The sequence below is a fragment of the Athene cunicularia genome, assembly GCF_003259725.1.
Source record: "Athene cunicularia isolate RWA chromosome 1 unlocalized genomic scaffold, athCun1 chr1_part1, whole genome shotgun sequence".
Taxonomy (NCBI): Eukaryota; Metazoa; Chordata; class Aves; order Strigiformes; family Strigidae; genus Athene; species Athene cunicularia.
Genome location: NW_020799091.1, coordinates 3,152,949 through 3,173,455, shown reverse-complemented (window position 1 = coordinate 3,173,455; position 20,507 = coordinate 3,152,949).

The window sequence follows — 20,507 nt, the reverse complement described above, 5'->3', positions numbered from 1 at the left end:
TTTCCTCTCCAAAGTGCAGGAGAAATGAAACTTTCCAGCGAGCACTACAAAATCAATATTCACCTAGACCTAGATCACAGAAAACTCACACTCCATTAATATGTAATGTCCGTGAGGAGTATAAAATATTCCTTGAGAAAAAAAAAAAAAAAAAAAAATCAGGTACAGGGCTAGGCATCCAGTGCTTCCATCAGTACCTTTGGAAAATGGGATCTTTCCAGAGTCTGTTGGGAAGTGAAGGTGCAATTTTAGGAGATATCTGTTTGCGCAATTCAGAGAAGAGCCCGCTCTTTGGGAAATGAGTTCCAATAAATGGGTCATCTGAGGGACGTGGTTACTCTGTGGTTCCCTCCTGACAGCACACGCCACATCTCCCCACTTCCTCTGACACTCTGCAATGCAAAAGGGCTCTTTTTTTTTTCCTCGAGGTCAGCAAATATTTTTTAATCCACTGCAGAATCCACCTGAAACACAAAACCTCACCTTTCTCTAGATATTTTCTTCAAGTTAGACAAGTCTCTTTTTGCATGATGGCTTAGACAAATGCTCAAGAGAGGCACAATGCTAAGTAGGATTCCTCACTATCTCACTGCCCAGAGAGTTTGGTTCTACTTTAGTAGAGCCTTCCTCACCATGGAGATGGTGCAGATAAGTTACTGTTGGATAGTATGGACATGAGAGGAAAGGTGGAGACCTTCTAAGGGCTTAAACCAGAATTGCTATTGAAATAACAAACTAGTCAATGCCATTACATGTCATTTTTCAGTGCTGTGCTACACCCAAAACAAGTTTGGCTCGTTGACTGTCATCACTTGAGGAGAAGGAGACCCATCACACCTTTTCAGTTATGTGGTCTCCATTTTTATGAGGAGAAAGTTCATTATCACACCTAAGAGAAAGCATCTTATCAAGAGATTGAAAGCTGTTCATGCTGATCTCAGAGCTCCTACACTCAACAAGGAAGCAGAAAACTCTACATTTTAGTATCCACCTGTAAAAAAATCGAGAGCACAATACAACCACAAACACCTGAACCAGCACAAAGATTGCCCCCTAATCACAGGGCTCATCACGTTCCCAACTTTGTATCCTCTTCTTTTGTTAAAGAAAGAAGCGTCAGCTCTTCAAAATGAAGGAATTGAGATAATGCTCCCTTCTCAGACTGTGATAACTCACATAAGAAGCCTAAAGAAACAGTTAATAAAATTTTGACATACTTGAGGCCACAGCCAGTAGCGAGAATATTTGAATTTTGTCATTTAAAGAATCTGATGGGAAGGCCATTAGGTCTTCTGTATTATTCAAGTTCCAGATCCCAAACATGTCAAAATTATATCGAGCTTCCTGCCAGACAGCACAGGTCTGGAAGAAGTGCCACTTGCTGGCAAAATTTCTGTTGAACTCTATTTGTTTGAAGTTATTAGCACGAAGGAACAGCAATCTGTAGGGCTGCTCAAACAGACTGTTGATATCTTTGTTTTCAGCAGCAATTTCTTCTGACTGTGAAAGAAATGCTGTACTTGATCCCCTCTGCTGAAGACTTCTGGCTAGGAATAGTTCCTCTGCAGTATGTGGGATATTTTCTTCCTTTTAAGTCTCTGTTTCCCCTACCCCAAAATATTACTGGGCTTTTCTAACAGGGATTTGCAAAACTTCTTCATAAACAGGCTCTTTGGATTCTGTCCTCCTGTCTAACTGCTTAGCTCCTGGCAGTCTTTGTATTTTTTATTTTCCTGGAGGTAAGTTGGATGTCATCTCTTGTGAGCTGTTGTAGGTTTTCAGAAAGTGGCACTGAATGCCTTGAGACCCTCAGAAACCCTCCTGTAAGCTCAGACCATTGCAGAGTCCATATCTTAAAAAGAAGTGGGACGTGGTAAAATTTGAGTCTGTAAAAACTCGCTGTCCTGAGCTAGAATTTTACCTGAATGAGGGACCAGGTGCAATTCAGTAAATGGTCCTTGACGACACCAAATTGTTTCCTCGCCTGGAAAATGCCCCTCCGTTTCTGATTCCATGATTTTACATCCTCAACAAGCCCACCACCACCTTGCCACACATAGAGGATCAGAGAGTGCTTAGCAATCTTATCTCCTGCTTAACCACAGAGAAATAGAATGACAAGAGAGAAAGAGGGAAGTAAGGGATCCAGGCACTCATGTTCTCCATGTGGCATCTAAAGCAGTCCATTTCCCAGGGTAGAAAACCTTCCCCATCTGTAATGCTGCAGAAGAGAAAGCAATTGAGATGGTGTTGAGCTGCAAGGGGAATATTGCATAAATCAGGGCCAACAAGAGATTTTGTTTTTCAAAGGAACGGTTACATCTCACCTAGGGAACTGTATACGTGATCTGTGACGCCGACTCAGATACTCTACAACTTACCCTGGAAGGACAGAGCTTTGGAGAATGACACAAAGCATTTGGAAATTCCTGGGTATTGGTATGAGGCAGAGTAAAGGAAATGGGAGTTTATTTTCACTGCAAGAGGCAGCTGGGAGGCAGTGATCTAATTGCCACCTTTGGAAATTGTGAAAAAGCTTGAAATTCTTCCCTAGCAAACCGCTGCACGCTGGGAAAACATTGCAAGGTAGAAGCGTGCAATGTGAATGATGGTGTCACTTTCACTAGAAGGATAATAAACATATGGACCATATTACTGAGGAGATCTAAGAAAAAAAAGAAGAAAAGAAAAAAAAAAAAACATGAATAAGATCAAGAGGGAACAGGTGAAAAAACCCAATCATGTTGGGACACCAGCAGTTCTCCTTCCTCCAGGGATGGGCCTCACAGCCTTACATAAATGTTTTGCTCAGCTTTTCAAAGGCATTTCAGAGCTTTCCTGCCAGCTTGAATTTTAAGCATGATTTGCAATGGTGCCTCCCCCATCCGCATGTAAGGAAAGAAAAAACTCTTGCCAGTGGATTTTGCGTCTAGTGCCAGATGAAAAGAGTGGCTCTTTGCAGGCTGAGGCTGGAGCTGCCCAGAAGAAGATCTGAAGACCAGGTTAGACCCTGCTGACTCCGACTTAGCATTGAAAATTTGGCTTGAGAGATGAAAGGGTAGCCAACTCTTTAGATGTTTGCTTCACAGAGGAGAGCACCATCCACCACAGTGTGCAGGATTACAGACAGGTCTCGGGGGAGCCAAGCAATCAAGAAGAGCTTATTCTGCATCAGGACACCTGGGAATTTGAAAACAGAGGACGGGCAAAGAAAAAAGTTGCTAGTGGAGAAATATCTCCCCAGGAGCCTGGATCAGCAGTGGATTCTGACATGGAGCTCCTGGGACCCTCCACTATGAAACTTAACTCAAGCAGGATCCCTTGGGCGAAGAAGAGCTGGGACTGGTATCATGGGATGCATGTGAAATGCATCTTTCCAATGGCACCAGCACCTACTGCAGGGGACTGAACCCCACACTGCTGCTGGCTGGCTCCCCTCCAGAAACCAGCTGGCTGGTTCAGAGCCTGCTAACAGCCTGCTGATGTGGGAATAAGAAACTAATGAGGCCTTAACTCCTGTATAACTACAGGCCAGGGTTTGTCTCCGAGCATAGCTTGGAGCCTGGCCAGGCTACACGGGAAATCACTGCCCACGTTTGGAGGAGGAGGAGGAGGGTGGCAGTGACCACGTGGCACGGCCAGACTGCTCCATTCAGCAGAGAACTCCTCGTGGCCAGCTTTGGGCATTGGGGCACCAGCGTCACCCCCTTCAGCATCTCTTTACTGCATTAAAACTGCAAGCCTGGTGGTGTCACTTCGTATGTTTTCTCTGCATTTCTCTCAATTTTTGTCAATTTGCAGCATGGCAATGAACCGGTAGCAATTTTTAGTTTGCAAGAGGCAACAGAAAAGGAGTTACTACAGAGAGACCAGCAAAGTCCCACTTTTGCACAGAAAGTAAAGCAAAAGGCCTGATTTTGCCCATGAAGCAGCACTTGGCTTGTTCTGCTGAGTGCAAGGAAAGAGCCGGTGCGGTGTGACTGTAATGTGCTGTATCTTTACCATCAATCACATTTTAATGAGAGTAAATTGAAATTCCAGGCACACATTAATAATGAATGGATGAATTAACTCTGAGGAACCATCTGATGATGCTTTCACCAGGCTGTGATATCTACAGGCTAACATCACAATAGGTTACTTTCTGGACACGTATATAGAGAAAACTTTAAACTCAGACGTTTGCACCAAGGCCCCCGATCAGCAAAGGGACTTATGTGCCTGCATTTCAGTTGAGGTGGAATTTTGGAAGTCACAAAATACAGCGACTCACGGAAAACACATCTACTTGCCCAGGCATCTCAACATTCAGACGCACCGGAGTCATTGCCATAAATGTTCCTTCAGTGCCTAAACTTTCACCAGCGAGCTTCACCAGAGATATGTTGCCCCTTGTAGCTATTAGTACTTGCAATAGCATCCCTAAACCAGGCTTTCCTTTGCCTAAATGCTCAGAAAGACTTGTTATGGACAAGGTAGAGAGAGAAGTCCCAACCTAGCTGAAGAAAAGATGAACTATCACCTCTCCAAGACAGACAGATCTCTGCAGTGTTCATTCAGGTTAGCGAGAGCACTTCAAATGAAGCAATTCGGGGGATCTAATGTCTCCTTTTTGTTATGAATGATGCCAGGCTCCTGGCAGTCAGAGCAGATATCAAGAGTCTGTTGTCAGGACAAGCATCAGAAATCCCCTAAAACCCATCAGCTGCGTTTCCTGTAAGTGCAACCCACCAATAGCATGACTTAAAATCCCAGTTTAACAAACCTTGGCTTCTTACTCTGGAGATTCCCAGCTCATTTCCCACCATGGCAGCCAAAATAGTGGCTGCTATAGCTGATAAAATCAGTTTGGCTGAATCTGCAAGTATCACAGCGTAGGATGTTTTCTCCGTTTTGCCAAGGGATGCTTGTCCATGTGAGGATTTTAGAAAAAATCCTCCTTTACAAAGCTCAGGACTCCTCTTCAGTTTGACTTAAGCACTGGGATTTTCCAGTGCGGAGTTATTGAAGAGGTGTGTTATGCAGAAAAAAAGATTACTTAAAATCTGGGAGACTGGTGGACTTCAGTCATACTTCCATTCCTGAACAACTGGTTGGCCAAAGCAGCCCCAAAAAACATCTGCTAAATCAAAGTGATTCACTTGAATGCACGTCTCCCTTTTCCTCAATTCTGTTGACCGCTTATCCTTGTAAACAGAGAGAGAAATTAATGTTTGGGGAAGCTGAGGCAGAAGTTGGCTCTGATCTTTCTCACACCAGAGTTGCACCTCCATGGCTCCCCCAGTCTCCAGTCCCCACCACAGTGCAGTTGCTCTCCTGACACGAAACCTCACTCCATCACGACAAGATTTGTTCACACGTCATTGCAGCAGAGGGTTTTATAGAGGCCTCTCTACACTTTGCTACTGCTCCTCACTGAGGGGCTCCCCCGGAGCCAAGGTCCTTTCCCACTTAACCTCACCCTCATCTCAGCAGGATGCTGTGCGGGAGAGGTCCCCATCCTCCAGGTGTATTTGCCTCCAAACCCACACACCCACCTTTTTTAGAGCAGCTCCAAATCCATAGAATCACAGAATTGTCTAGGTTGGAAAGGACCTTGGAGACCATCCAGTCCAACTGTTAACCCATCACTGAGAATTCCCAACTCCCCCAGATCCCTCAGCACTATGTCGACCCGACTCTTCAACCCCTCCAGGGATCCCGGGGACTCCACCATCTCCCTGGGCAGCCCATTCCAACACCCAACAGCCCCTGCTGGAAAGAAATGCTTCCTAATATCTAGTCTAAACCTTCCCTGGTGCAACTTGAGGCCATTCCCTCTTGTCCTGTCACTTACTATGAGGTTAAAGAGACTCATCCCCCCTCTGCACCCTCCTGGCAGGGAGCTGTAGAGGGCGATGAGGTCTCCCCTCAGCCTCCTCTTCTCCAGACTGAACCCCCCAGTTCCCTCAGCAGCTCCCCGTATGACCTGTGCTCCAGGCCCTTCAGCAGAGGCATGTAACACCACATTTCATACACCATGCTGCCAACTCTCTTCAACACCCCCCAGTTTTAGGGACAGAACCTGCCTGATGCTGAACAGACAGATCACTGCTGGTTCAGACACGTCGGTCATAAACAGCTCTCTCCTCCAACTCACTGCACAGCTGGAACAAGAAGAGACCAGACTGCTTCTCTGTGTCTTATTTTCCCTTTATCATAACCTTGCCTTTTGGGTCCATCCACCCCCATCCTAATATTCTCAATCCCTTCCTCCCCACCAGCTTTTTTTTTTTTTCCTCCCCAGCAGCCTGTCGACATGCTTCTTGAACTTATTTATAGTCTTATTTATAGCGCGGCTTCAGCCACCTCACTTGTTAACCTATTCCACATGTTTATTCCCTTTTGTGTGAAACAGGGCTGCGCGAGCTCTCCTTTATCCCTCGGGCCTTTTATTTTCAGATGGTGGCCCCAGCTGCCCTGCTCCTCACAAGAGACCTGCTTTTTGCTCCAGAGAACAAAAGAGCAGCTCAGAAATGGTCCAGGGTGATGAGAGAGATGTGCCAGCTCTTGCCAACCCTAACAAAGATGGATACCCAGCGGAAAGCTGGCACATCCTCCACAAGCTGCATAGCAGGTTTTGCTCCTAAGAGCATCCCAATGGGATAAAAGTAAGCTAGGTTCACCTGCATCCAGGAGGGCAGAGACAGTGGGAAGCAGCTCCCACTGGGGATTCATCCTCGGATTACTTTTCACTGAATCCCCAGCACTGTTTGCAAACTCTGTTCTTAACTTTTCCCACCCTCTGTTGGCTCACCCCTGGGTCTGCTGTGATCCAATTTCCAAACCCACTTGGAAGCCACCATTTATTTCTGGTGTCCCACAGCTGGCCAGTGCCCCCAGCACACTTTCTCCTACCCCAAATCTCAGGCACCAAAAGCAGCCAGGTTTGAGTGACAATTCCTACAGCTGCAGCTGCAAGTGCCTGAACCTCCACGTCCAATCAAGGCGAAAGATGAGCAATCTCCAGGCACCACCACCCACAAGTCCAGCAGCAATTCATGCAACAAGTTGGGCCGTTATTTTAAGGAAGCAGTTTTTTACGATGAGGGTGGTGAAACGCTGGCACAAGTTGCGCAGAGAGGTGGGAGATGCCCCATCCCTGGAAACATTCAAGGTCAGGCTGGATGGGGCTCTGAGCAACCTGGTCTGGTTGAAGCTGTCCCTGCTCATTGCAGAGGGATTGGACCAGACGGTCTTTAAAAGTCTCTTCCAACCCAAACTAGTCTATGATTTGCCTGTATCACTTAACTTGTCAGGTTGCTAAACCTCCCATATTTCTTCTTCATGGCTGGGGGGCCGGTGGCTGTGTGGCAGGGTTAATTTGCACACAGGACCCCATTAAAAGGCCACCGTGAAGGCACATCTGTCCTTCCCACCCTGTCTGCAAGCCCAGCTGCAGCCAGGCAGAGCTCTGCTCTGCAGAGCAGCCCCCGATGTGCCATAAATGTGTGAAATAAGGGCGTTCCTGGGGGACCATTGCAGCCAGTGGTGCAAGCCCAAGGTGCAACGTCAGACACACAAGAGGTCCGTGTTCAGCACTGGGGCAGCTTTAGAGGCAAGCAAACTAATACAGTGTTGGATCTCTCCTTATTGACTTGTGCTCTTTATGCTTAGTTCTCTCCTCTCCCTGGCTAGCAGCAATAACTTATCCTGGAAAACCCCCTCCAGAGCCTGCCAGCACCCGCTTGCCTCCTTAGCAGCTTTTGCCAGCTCTCTGTATGGGGAACTTTGGTTTTCCTCCTCCTGAATTGCAATGAGTTGGTGTGGCTTTTCCTAGCACCTCCTTGGCATTTGCATTGCTCATGCCCTAACACCACCCCGTCGTAAACCCCAGCATCTCGCAGCCAGCCTTTCCTCCCCTGACTGCACCAGCAGCTGTTTTTTTTTTTTTTTTTTTTTTTTTTTAATCATGCCAGCTTTTGTCCCCTTCAATGCACAACTGTGAAACACCCTGCACTTTTCCAGCCTCATAGCATCCCTTCCCCATTGATTTCAGAGGCCTTCGGAGGAGGCTGTGAGCAATCCCCTGTTTCTCTTCTCTCATTTTCCAAAGAGAAAGGTTTTTAGCAGTGAACTCTACAATCCTGGCATTTCTCACACAAAATGAACAAAAAACTTCTCTCACTCCCCCCAAATAAACAATAAAAGTAATTTTTGCTCACCAGAAAGCATAAAAACAGGCACATGTTTCCTCTGCTTTCTTTTTCACCCCTTTTTTCAGGTCAGCTTTAGACAGGAAAAAAAACCTCAGGCTGACAGTGATATCTCTAAGGCAATTCCAGAGTCTCTCCTGGGAAGCAGCAGGAGTCTCATTATTTTATATTCTCCCAGACAGAATACTAAATTTGGGGAAAAGCCTGCCCTAGCCTTAGCAATAAGAAAGGAAACTTCCAAATTGCTCCCCAGTGCCCTTGGATTCCTGTTTCATTACCTCGGCGTGAGCAGTCCCAGGCGTCTTTTTTAATCCCTGTTGATCAACAGGGGCAAGGCTCAGCATGTCTCTGGCCAAGAGGCTCGTTCAATATTATGAGCAAGCCTTAATATGAGCACAGGGAAGGGAAAATACGCACTCTGCAAATTCACTTCACCTTTTCTGTTGTAAAACATGCTGTATTTTAATGATTTCTATTTACCAGGAACCTCAGATTAGCTTTAAAGCATTTAGCAGTAATTTATTTTCTTTTTTTTTTTTTTTCCACTGTGAAACAACAACAAAAAAAAACCACCACAACCCTGAAGGCTTTAAGTCAGAAAGTAGACAAGATTGCAAGGTCTCATTTTTCTGGAAAACCGCTGTGCCGGCAAGGCTAGAAAGAGATCGTTCAGATACAAAGAGGGGAAGGAAAAAAAAAAAATCAGATCCAAATATATCTGCAGATAAATATTTTATGCTCTTTCCGAATAGCTGGGTGGGATCAGCCGAGCACCCGAGAGCCCTGCCTTGTGCAAGGCTGCCACCTCCTGGGGTGGGCAGCCCCAGTGCCAGGGCATCCACCAGAGACTGGGTTGGATTTGGTGTTTTAACCCCAGAAATAATCACCTGGTGGGGAGGGAAAACGGGTGCCTCCATCTCCAGCTTTTACGGTGAGTGTTCTAAGGGGTGAGTTCAGAGTTTAAACACGCAGGTGGGGAGCAGAGAGGGTGAACGTGCCTGTTAGCATTAGAAGCAACAACGTGGGGCACCGGGGCATGCTGCATTTCATCAGGCAAGTTACGCGTTTCCCCATTCATTGCAGCTTCTGCTCTTTTATTGCAACGTCCCCCGCATGGCTCCACCACAGCATTTTCAGTGACATCTGCTTTGTCCCTTCCACCAGAGCCTCCTGATGGCACCACAGAGGTGGATATCACGGGTACAGCAGGTTTTGCTGGGTGAGCAACGGTCTGTGGGAGGGAAGAGATGAGAGGTGATGCCTTGTTACATGCCAGGAACATGTATCTCGTGTTGTTCTCTGGACACCCTGACTCCAGCTACGTGGGTCAGAACATCTCTAGGCTGAAGGAGGGGGTTCCATTTTTCACAGAGATGAGACCAGGCTGGGGCCTCTTGCCATGGTCCTGTGCAACTGGCAAGCTCTGTGTCTGGGATGGTGGTGTCACCCTTGGAAGAGAAGCAACCTGGATGCTGACCTGTTCTAGGAGCATTAAGGCATCAGTTTAGTGCAGGAGCAGAGTCCTTGGGAGTGGAGGATACCCAAGTTCAAGACCAGAAGAGGATCATTTGGTTAACTAGACCCCCCTCCCGTATGTCAGAGGCACGTTTCGTTCCCACACATTGTAGATGAAGGTGCTGACAACCTGTGTTAGGAGGTCAAAAGCAACCACATCCCTTGCTGCAAAGGACAAAAAAAGATCATGGGCCCTAAATGGCCCAATAAAGTTGGGAAATGCCTGAATTGCTCACCTGTAGGCTGTTGACTGCTTCCAGACTGTCTTGCACAGGCACAATGTGAATGAGATGCTGCAAGGAGTCAACCTAGAAGCTGTAGCAAGCGATGACCCCCACATCCTGCAGATAACTTTCTGCCTCCTTCCAAGGAGTTTTACTTACCAGGAGCAGACCCCCGTAATCACTCTGAAACTGCTAGCAGCTCTCTGGGTTTCAGAGGGAAGAATTAAAAACAAATTAGAGGTAATGAGCTCTTAAATTGCTTCTGAATCCAGTGTGTGGCTGAGAGTTTTGGTAGATTTGGATAATCAAATCAAGCAGGGCCCACGGCATGCAGAAGGGTGATATAGATTAAGAATATTTTCAAGCTTCCCCTTGAATATTAGATGTGACGCAACTGCCCTTTCTCACTGAAAACAGTAGTAAGAAACTCACTCAAAGCCAAAGCCAAGAACTAGACTCAGCCTGAAGAAATAGTGCTTCCCCCCATATGAACTGTGCCAGCACGTTAATTGACTTCTGTTATTAGTTACTTCATCTATCCTTCTAGAATAGTTATATATAGTTATTCATCTATTATTAGCTACCCCAGTCCTGAATGGCTGCAGAGGATCTGCAGAGAGACAAGGCAGTGGGAACTAAGGAGCTCTTCAGTTCTCTCCATCCTTTTCTGCACGGCAGTACTGCATTGGTTGTCAAGGCTTACAGGAATGAGTTATAGGACTTGGGACAGATTTTAAGCAGGGGGAAATGTGCTACACACTCTCATACCATGGATGGGGTACCCAGGAATGGGGCTGTGTTTGGCCATGATGCACGTCAGCATGGACACCCTGCACCAAAACCCCTCAAGTTCAGTTCTGAATGTCAAAGGACGAGGTGGTGGGGCACGTCTTGCTGTTAGCAGATGGCTAAAGCTTATCTGTATAAATTCATTTACTAATCAAAATCAACAGTTTATGTGTTTTGGAAGGTGAAAACAGCTGAAATCAGTATTTAGAGGTGGGACAGGATGAACCCTAAGCCACTTAGCACAAACTTGTTTGCAATGTGCTACTAATCCCCTCCTATCCTGTCTTCATTAACCTCGTGTACACTGTACCTGTGGAACTGATAACAGAGCGGTGTTTGGGAAGCAGATCGCAGTCAGCCCGCCCCTTCCCCACCAAGGGAGCTCATCCAACAACATTTTAAAGCAGGCTTTCTATCTCACTGGAAGGTTTTTTTGCCCTAAACTTTTAGAGAAATAAAGCAAGCCACACGCACACCCCACAACCCCCTGGGGAACATGGTCTCTGCCCACGTCTCCAGCGGTCACCTCTGCACGGTGGCTGGAACATCCCGCTCTTGGCCAAGCCCTGTCACCCTCATCAGCTTTCCCAGGTCATCCCTGATGGCAGCTCCAGCAAGTTCTATTCCATGAGTGGATTTACCCTCCCGAAAATCATCTCCCAAGCAGAGGACAGGGCTGGGAGCAGGGAGGGGATGTTTCATGTTTTCAGGCTTCAGTATTTAAGAGGCATTTGGACGCTGCCCTTAGTAACGTGCTTTAACATTTGGCCAGCCCTGAAGTGGTCAGGCAGTTGGACTAGATGATCATTATGGGTCCCTTCCAGTTGAAATAGTCTATTCTATGTCACCTTGCAGCACCCAAGGATGCCTGGGGAATACAGCTCCAAAACTGTGCCTTTTGAAGCCCAAGGCCACCTTGAACCTCAACTTGCCACACACCCATACAGCTCAGATATATGTTTCTGTGCAGGATCAGACCTGTGAGTAAAAGGAAACGGTGAGCCCACACCACTCCTTGCTCTGCTGATCCCATTTGCCCAGCTGGGGTAGGAACAAACATGCTGCTAACAGTTTTTTATATGAAAAAGGAGGGCTGCATCATCCCTTTACAATCTCACCAGTTTTCCTCTTTCATTAAAATGACCACAATTTGCAGACTTTCTTTCAATCAGTAACAGCCATATAATCATGGTTTTTTTTCCTTCGCTTGGGAAACAACCTGGGAAAACCCCATGTGACTCAAGCTCCTCCAACCTGCCTTGTCAAACATTCAAAACTGATTTTAAATATCTTGTTACAACAAAGAAGCACAACACTATTTGGTCATCAAACTGTCTCCTAGGGACACCTCAAAGTGTCCAAGAGAGATCAAATGCTGCACCAGACCTTGCTTGGGGCAGGTGTGACTCAATTCCTCCTGCAGCCCATGAGATTTGGGTTGCCATCCCAAGGAAAATGCATGTAAAGCTGCCTTAGCCATGCCAGAGCAAAGAAAAGGAGATTACCTCTAGGACTTAATCTTCCTACTTCATATTTTCCTCTTTTAAAACTAATCTTCCCACTCACTGGAACCAGGGCACCAGGGCTTTATGCTCTCCGCAGCCTGGGTAAGGATTTTATGCATCCCGCTCTCTGGCAGAAGCATGGCACTTTCCCTGTGTGGGCCAGGATTAATATAAAGCAGTTAACTTAACTAGCAACATATGTCTGCATCTTTTTTTCCCACTGCCATTTAATCTCTCTTATCCACTGACCATGCAAGTCTCCTGTAATCACTGCAGAGTAATTATGTGATTATTCCATCCCTCTAAATTACAGCTGCAGCTTGGACCCTAGCAATCGCAGGTGACACAGCAAGGCTGACTTTCTCAACTGTTAGTTAATTACAATTAGACAGAAGAAAAAAAAAAAATCCCAACCACACAATAATAATAATAATAAAACAACCTGCCAGAAAACGCAACTTCTGCTGAGAATTTTCACCCCCAATCTTTCTTATCACAAGAAAGATTAGAGTGGGAGCCATTAATAAGATGGCAATTTATGTTAATTTATCAGCACCTAAGCCCAAGAGTCTTAATAAAACTAGCTAAAAGGAAATTTATGATAAACAAAGGCAATTATGTTGTTGCTGTTATTACAGTGGCCTTTCAAATCCTGTTGTGCTGGGTATTATTGTCTGACTAGCTTGGGCAAGGTGGAGGAGGATGGGGTGTACAGCAGGAGATCCCACAGAAGGTCAAGGACAATGTAAGATGGAGTCTGCAGGTCCTCATCAGATCCTCTCCTGCAACACCTGAACATCCAGCAAACCACAAGATTTAAAAAACAATTAAATCAGTAAAAATGAGGTTTTTACAAAGGAGGGGATGAACTGTAACAAGACCAACCTGCAGTCCCTCGCCTTGCTTTTATGACCCATTCCTGAGCGTGGCTTTCCTCCAGTGTTAGAGTCTTTCTGATGACATCGAGCTGGGGCTGAGATCTCCCCTCAAAGCAGGGAGGGCAACAAATATCTCAAAGCAACAGGAGGTACAAAGGTAGGAGAGCATCCCCCAAAAGAAGTCACAGGCCCTTTTTTTTTTTTTTTTTGGCCCTTTTTTTTTTTTTTTTTTTTGTCTTTTTTCATAGCATTTGGAATTTCTGATGAGAACTCCTAAAGCGTAAGTGGCTTCACAACTGGTGAAAAATAATGGTAAAACATTAGACGTTTGCAGGGATTTTTTTGATTGCTTCACTAATTGTGGCTTTAGTGAGAAATGTCCATGAATGTTCTTCCTGAATCTGGCAAGTTTCAGCCAACTCCACAGCAGGCTGAAGTGCCGAGAGCTTCCCTTCCCCTGCACGTTGACATCCCCAGCCTGGAGGAAGAGGAGTAAGGCAGAAAGTTGGAAAGGACATGAGTGAAAATGAAAGAGGAAGGAAGATATCTTCCCCAAGGAGCACATTAGGAGGCTACAGGTGAGCTCCATCAGAAGTGGAGAGGATGCAATTTCAATGCCATGATGATCTAAAATCTCCTGATATCAGCGGAGAAACCCCCCAGGACCCCGGATGATGTCTTGACTCTGATGCAGAACCACACGTTCCTCTGCCTGGGTTGAGCTGGGCACACAATGGATGTAAATCTTCATCACCCGCATGATTTGATCCAGCGTTTCTGTCTGGTCTCTGCTTTCTTCCTTTCCATTCAAGCTCATCACCCCGTGCTCAGTATGACTGAACAAAGGTTCTCCATCACAGTTAAATTTATCTACCGGGCACATCGCGCTGTCCAGTCGCTCCTGGGCTCTTTAAGGGCTCACAGAGGAGCAATGAACTCGAAGTGTGGCCCAATCTATAACTGTAATTGATGGCATCAGCAAATTCAGAGCCACATTTGGGACTGAAATACTGTAAGAGGCCATTTTAAGAACTAAATGGTGTTGGGTCAAATGTTTTATGGTGGTAACGAGCGGAACCCTGCAGAATAGCAAACATGTCTATATGTACCAAAACCCAGGGGTCGCTTAGATTTTCCCCACAGTGACTTGAAGAGACAATGTTATGGTTTTGCAATGTGACATCACAGGGCGATAAAAATAAAAGGAAAGGGAGGGAAAAAAAAAAATCTGGTGATGAATTGCAAAATAAACTGGCTTTCCAGCAACCCAATAAAGGGAGAAGAATATCCTCCATTTCCAGAGGGAAGATGGAGAATGGCAAAGATGCACTTTACAACCCATTCTGCTGGTAGAGACTAGGGGTCTGCTGACATTAATTTTACGCATTCCCTTCTCTTCCCTCAAAAGAAAATCGAGCAAACCACTATGATTTAAGAAATGATAGCCCTGCAGGCAACCTTCATCAAACATTAGCCTCTTGGCTGCACTGCAGAGCAGTCAGTTTTCAGTATGTTTTAGAAGATCCTTATTTTATCCCTTGCTGTTTATGATCAGAATATTTCATCTATTTTCACAAAAGCCTTCTGCCAAACTCCCTATTCAAGTGAAAATAGCAGGAGTTTCCCAGTCATATTTGGGAAATACTCATTAAAGTTCAGAAGGACTTTGCTATTGGCATCATGTTTTAAAAAGAGATTAGAATTGATTTTGCTAAACCACACTTCAAAAAAATAAGAGAGGAAATGCTTCAGCTATTCTTCTAATCTGGCTTTGTTTGCTCTGTACTAATTTGTAAAGTGTTCATGTCTGAATTCATGTTGAGGACAAGCAAGCGCAGCAGTTAATAATTTCATGTATATACCACATTTGGGCTATAGAGTTGAAGGACCTGAGGAAATGGAGGAACATCAAAGTTAACCAACCAGCCAAAGATAACATGACTCACTGGTGTAAATGGGAATGAAAGGCAAGTCTTCTGGCTTGCCAAGACTCCTGTGAGCTGTTGGCAGTGTCTCCACTGGATGTTACAGCCAAAGGAGAGTGCTACACATTCATAAGATGACCAAGAGGTTCAGAAATGCTTCTGGCCTTATAATCAGATAAATCAGGAGCACAAAACCACCAAACCTCTCTGAAACATTACCTACACCGGGGAATTAAACATTGCCAGGACTGTTGCCAAGTCCTGCTTGTATTTACACTCTGGGAGGATGCCATGTCCATCTTATAGCAGTGACAAAGAGGTGGTAGCATTCATCCAAGCTGTGGGTAACACAGCTTCTGCTCTGACTCAGCCAAGATCTGGGTGCCTTGGTAGCTTCTCTAGACTCTTGTTTTGTTGGATGTTATGTAGCTGAAGCTAATCTTACTTCTGATTTCCCCTGGTGAGGAACGACTGCATCAGCTGAAACACAGAAAGCCAGGAGTTATCAAGAATCCAAAATCACCTCAAGAGGGATGACTGGGTTGTGGTCTCTGCTGTAAAGACAAATGTTTGCTGAAACAGAGTCTGGGCTCTGGGCTCCTTCTCTTGCCAGGAGCTCCCTTGGTGCAGGGCTACAGACTGATCCTGATTTTGCTCAGAGCAGATGACACGATGCCTCCATGTCTCATGGGACAACCTCAGTGAGAGTTGCTGACACCACTAACCCTGGGACAATGGACAATGGCAGCCATGAATGCAAACACAAAACCCACTGGAAGAGGAACCAAACGTGTCACTCTTTCTGGGGAGGTGCCCCAACCCCCGCATGGTGGAGGTGGGGATCCTCTAGTCCTCCAGCCCTGCTCAGTGTGAAGTAAAACAGCACAAGCCAGATATAGAAGGTCCACCTCATCACTCAGCCCCAACTCACAATCACTGGCCCTAACACTGGGGATGCTTAGGCCAGGAACAGATTTGGCATGTTAGGGGAAGTTACGTAGCAAAAATTAAGTTTGTGAAGAACACAGCCACCTGCAGAAGGAGAAGCAGCCAAGCAGGACAGGAGGAGGATCTCCATTTTGCATCCAGTTGCCTGCAGGGCAGTAATGCCCTTCAGTGAACACAGCCTGTGGTATTTTAAGTACCTCCAGGAAAAGACACCTCCAGCTAAGTGACTTCTTTAATCAGGCCTAAGCACTGCAACCCTTGTCCTCAGGGCAGGGCCAAGGATGCTGTGAGGGGCTCCATTATCTTTTTGTGCTCAGCTCATGCTGTTCTGTTTAAAAGATTAATGAGACATATATACTCAATCAAGAAGCTATTTCAAAAGCTCTTACTTCCAATCAGTTGTACAGCTCCGTTAGTAGCACCATCTGCCCTTATTTTGGTTGGGAGTTTTAGCAAAATGATTTATGGATATTTATTTCCCAGAGTAGCATTGGCACATCGGTGGACTGAGTATTGATGGTGCTAAAGCCGGATAATCAATGCACATCTAATGGCACATGGAGTGTGCCTAACTGCCCGACAGTAATCTGGGGTCGGAAGGTGCATAGATGAGGATACCTGGGCTTCTTTCTTGAGGTGTGTGTTTTTGCAGTTGAAGAGCACATACACATTGCCAAGAAGTGAATAACAAGGAGGTGAATAATGTCTGAGCATCTTACCTCCTACAGCTGTAGATAAGTGAAGATCCACAGATGGTGGATCTCAGACAGGCTGAGCTCACCCAGCTGAGATGAAGACAACTTCTCCTACTTACCAAGATATTCCCCGATTTCAGGAACTCATAATTTGTGTCTCGTGGGTCTCATCTTGTCCATACCCATGTTCATCCCCCCACATTAGATCTGGCCCCAGCACAAATCCTTGGGAAATCTTCTTGTCGCCATGTAGCTCAGCATCAAGCCATGGCAGCAAGATGTACAAGGAGACACCACCTGGGAGCAGCAGATTTCTATCCTCTGATTATAAAGGTAAGCTAAAGCAACCATTAACACTTCCACTCTAGACACCTAAAGTTGGGTTACGTGACTTGCAGCCAGAAGACAGGATGCCAAAGGCCATGTCCTGATCTATCACCAGACTGGGATGCTCAAAGGGAAAGTTTTGGGCCGCTGTTGTGATGGAGGAAGAACCAAGGCACCGGCTAAGGTTCCCATCAGGAAGGTAGCCTCGTGCCAAACTTGCAGTGGAAAAGTCAAGTTATAGTCTAAACATTTACCTGACTCCAGAAGCCTCCCAGCTGCTTTTTGGGCATCTCTGGACAGTATCACCTTGTTTCTTGTTCTGGAAATAGTCAATATCCTCATAACACAACTGTCTGTTTTTCAGCAGCAAATTAGCTCAGATTGAAATTTGTATTACAGCTCAAAAAAAAAAAAAAAAAAAAAAAAACAAAAAAAAACACATTCAGCTCCACTTTAACTGTTTTAACAGCACTCAGTAAGTCTCTCAGGAGCTCCCAGAAGCACTGTGTGTGCTGGCTGCTCTTCTAAGAGGCCCATCCATCTCTGTTCCTCTGCTCATTCCTTTACAGCTCATTTTTTTCTTTACTTTTAGGGCTATTTCTGTGCGTTTCATAACCCTATTCCTCTTACTCAGAATAGCTTGCAAGTGCACTCTGATTCTTCCGCAAATCTTACTCAGGAGTTTGTATGTCCCTAATCCTCTGCAACCAGCTGAGCCTCTGCAGTACCACCGTGTCCACCAACTGCAGGGTCTTGAACCCGTGGGTCCTTCTCACCAGATTTTGGGGTCCACAGTGCAGACATCTACCTTTGCAGATGTTCTCCAGTAGGTTTTCTGCATGGGTTTGGACACAGAGGAACTCAAATCCATGAGCAACTACAAATTGTTTGAAGTCTTGTCCACTGAACCAGAAGGTTGTTATCTGTTGTCTTTATTGCTGGGGTCCTATGTCTGGCAAACATCAGACTAACATGAGTGATGATGGGTTTGACGTTAGATTTTCCACTGAAGCTATCCTAAGGCAGAATGAATAAGCCAAAACTAAGAAATAGTCGCTGTTGCATTATGCACGTGTGGACCACGGCTTCAAGAAGTCCTGATTTATCAGCACAAGTTCTTGTCTGCACTGCAGTTTGCAGCAATTTCCACATATTGCAAGATTTCCCCTACGCCCACTTCACATTTTTTGGCCTGAATAGTTCATTTTAGGCTCTTCTTTAGGCTGCTCCAGGTACATCCGCTTAGCCTTCCTGTATTTTTCTGAAGCATTTCAAAGAACACAGCACCTCTGAAGCCAATGTGGTTATCTTCAGATAGCTTGCCGTGAACTGCCACAGAGCTTCTGTTGCAACTGAAAATACTGGTTAGGTGTTTCCCTGGTCAGTGCACAATCACACCCACGATGCCTTCCAGTGATGTCTCGCCCTCTGCTGTAGCTCCTGTAAATTTATTCCATCTTGGTTATGAAACTGGATAATTCTTTTTGATCAAACATGCATGTATTATACCGTTCCCTGTATCAGTTTCAAGTACAGCCTCATCAAATACTCTCAGGAGTATATCTACTATCAGTAGTCATTTTCTTGGTTTATTCTCTACTTCACATCCTACAACCGACACTTGGAACTGCAATCTCTGTATTACAGGAGAGATACCAGTCAGTCCCTTTGGTCCTGTGGATATAAGGTATCCAGAGTCAGGTTTTTGCCACAACCTGTGAATTAATATGTAAAATTTCTCATCGGAAGTCCCAGTACCAGACGCGCGTGCACAGCGACATTCCAGTCCAGTAAGTCCAAATACATCAGAATTTTTCACCGCATTCCAAAGGTCACGTAAGAAATACCTTTTTTATCTCCAAACTTCTTACACCAACAGTGCAAAGCAGCAAGCACCTCGGCACTTCACCTCCTTGCTGCGGGAAGGAATAAAGTCTCGTACTTTGGGAACCTGGCTCTATTTCGTTACACGTTGAACTGCAAAATACTCCCATTATGCCAATGTAATGATTCTTGCATCAGAAACCACAATTAGCTATTCCCTATTTAGCTTCTCCTTGTCACTCATAATTTTATAGACTCCTGTCTCCTTCTCAGTTGTTCACACAGAAACCATGCCATATCTTTCATTATCCTCGCTGTTCTCTTTTCTGCCTTTTCCACCTCCAGTAAATCGGTTTTGAGACAAGAGAAGCGGAACTGCACATGGTATTTCAGAGGGTTTTGCACAACAGCACAATGATATCTTCTGGTTTGATCTGTATTGTTGTCCTAACAGTTCCAAAGATTCAATTTGCTTTTTTTTTTTTTTTGACAGCTCTTGTGCACTGAGGTGGTGCTTTCTCTAGAAATTTTTATTACTGTTTCAGCCCTGAGGGGTGACAGCCAGCCCAGAGTCTATCACTGTATATGCACAATTATGACTGGTTTTGTTGCATTCATCATTTTATGATCTCACATTTTTGCAACAATATTGTACCATGCAAGCTGGAGAGATCTCAAGACAAACATGAGACACAATATAAGAGGAGCTGCAAAACCTTCTCCACTCTCCAGCTGGTGGGTGGACTTTGGAGAGAGGCCTTGCTGCAGACCCTTCTCCCGTTTGCAATATGAAAACCCTTTAACGCTGATGATCAGATGGATCTGCCACCGTCGGGAGCCTGGGGGGAGAGCCTGGTACTCCTGAGCAGTCCCATGTTTTTACTTTGAGAAATCCTGTAGTGTAAGATTACGCTCTGAAAGGTAAAGTCTTAACAGCTGCAGAAGGAGAGCTACCCATGAACATCTCAGAGCATCTCCTGCTGTTTGTGTCTCCTGCACCAAGTGTCTGTAGAAATAAGGACCAAGCCCTTTCTACCCTCTTCACCTTCCCTCTTCGCTCCTTTTGCAGCTCACTATTGTTTGTACTCTAGTCCTTTCTCTAAGGTCCCTTTTGCTCCTTGCTGTAACCTACACTCAGGTTGTGTACGACCATCCTGATGGGTTCCATATCCTTGCAGCAAATCACTGCTCAGTTTTTTAGCTCATGATTGCAGATGGGAAATTTGAGCAAAAATTTAGATTCCAAATATCCATTCATTTATTTTTTAAACATTTCCTTGAAATTTCAAACAAATAAATCTGGAGTGATACTTACTTTACTGAAACCAATCTTTATTAATTTAATTTATAATAAACAATATATCCTTTATCATTATATATCACATAAAAATTTTGATAGAGCTATTCAGTTCAATTCTTTACTTTCCAGTAATGACAGATACACCCCACACATACAATTGTGCTGTATTACTAAAGTGTTTGTATATGTTTTATCTTTATAAATACTGATAAAATAGGTAGGGAAATTACAAACTCGAAAATAAAAAGCACCAATATTGTTGGCTTGCAAAAAAAAAAAAGAAAGGTTACATCCTCTCATACTGTCATGCAAATGGAGAAGAGGAGGAAAGCTTGGGGAAAATGGCACTGGTATATATATATATATATATATATATATATTC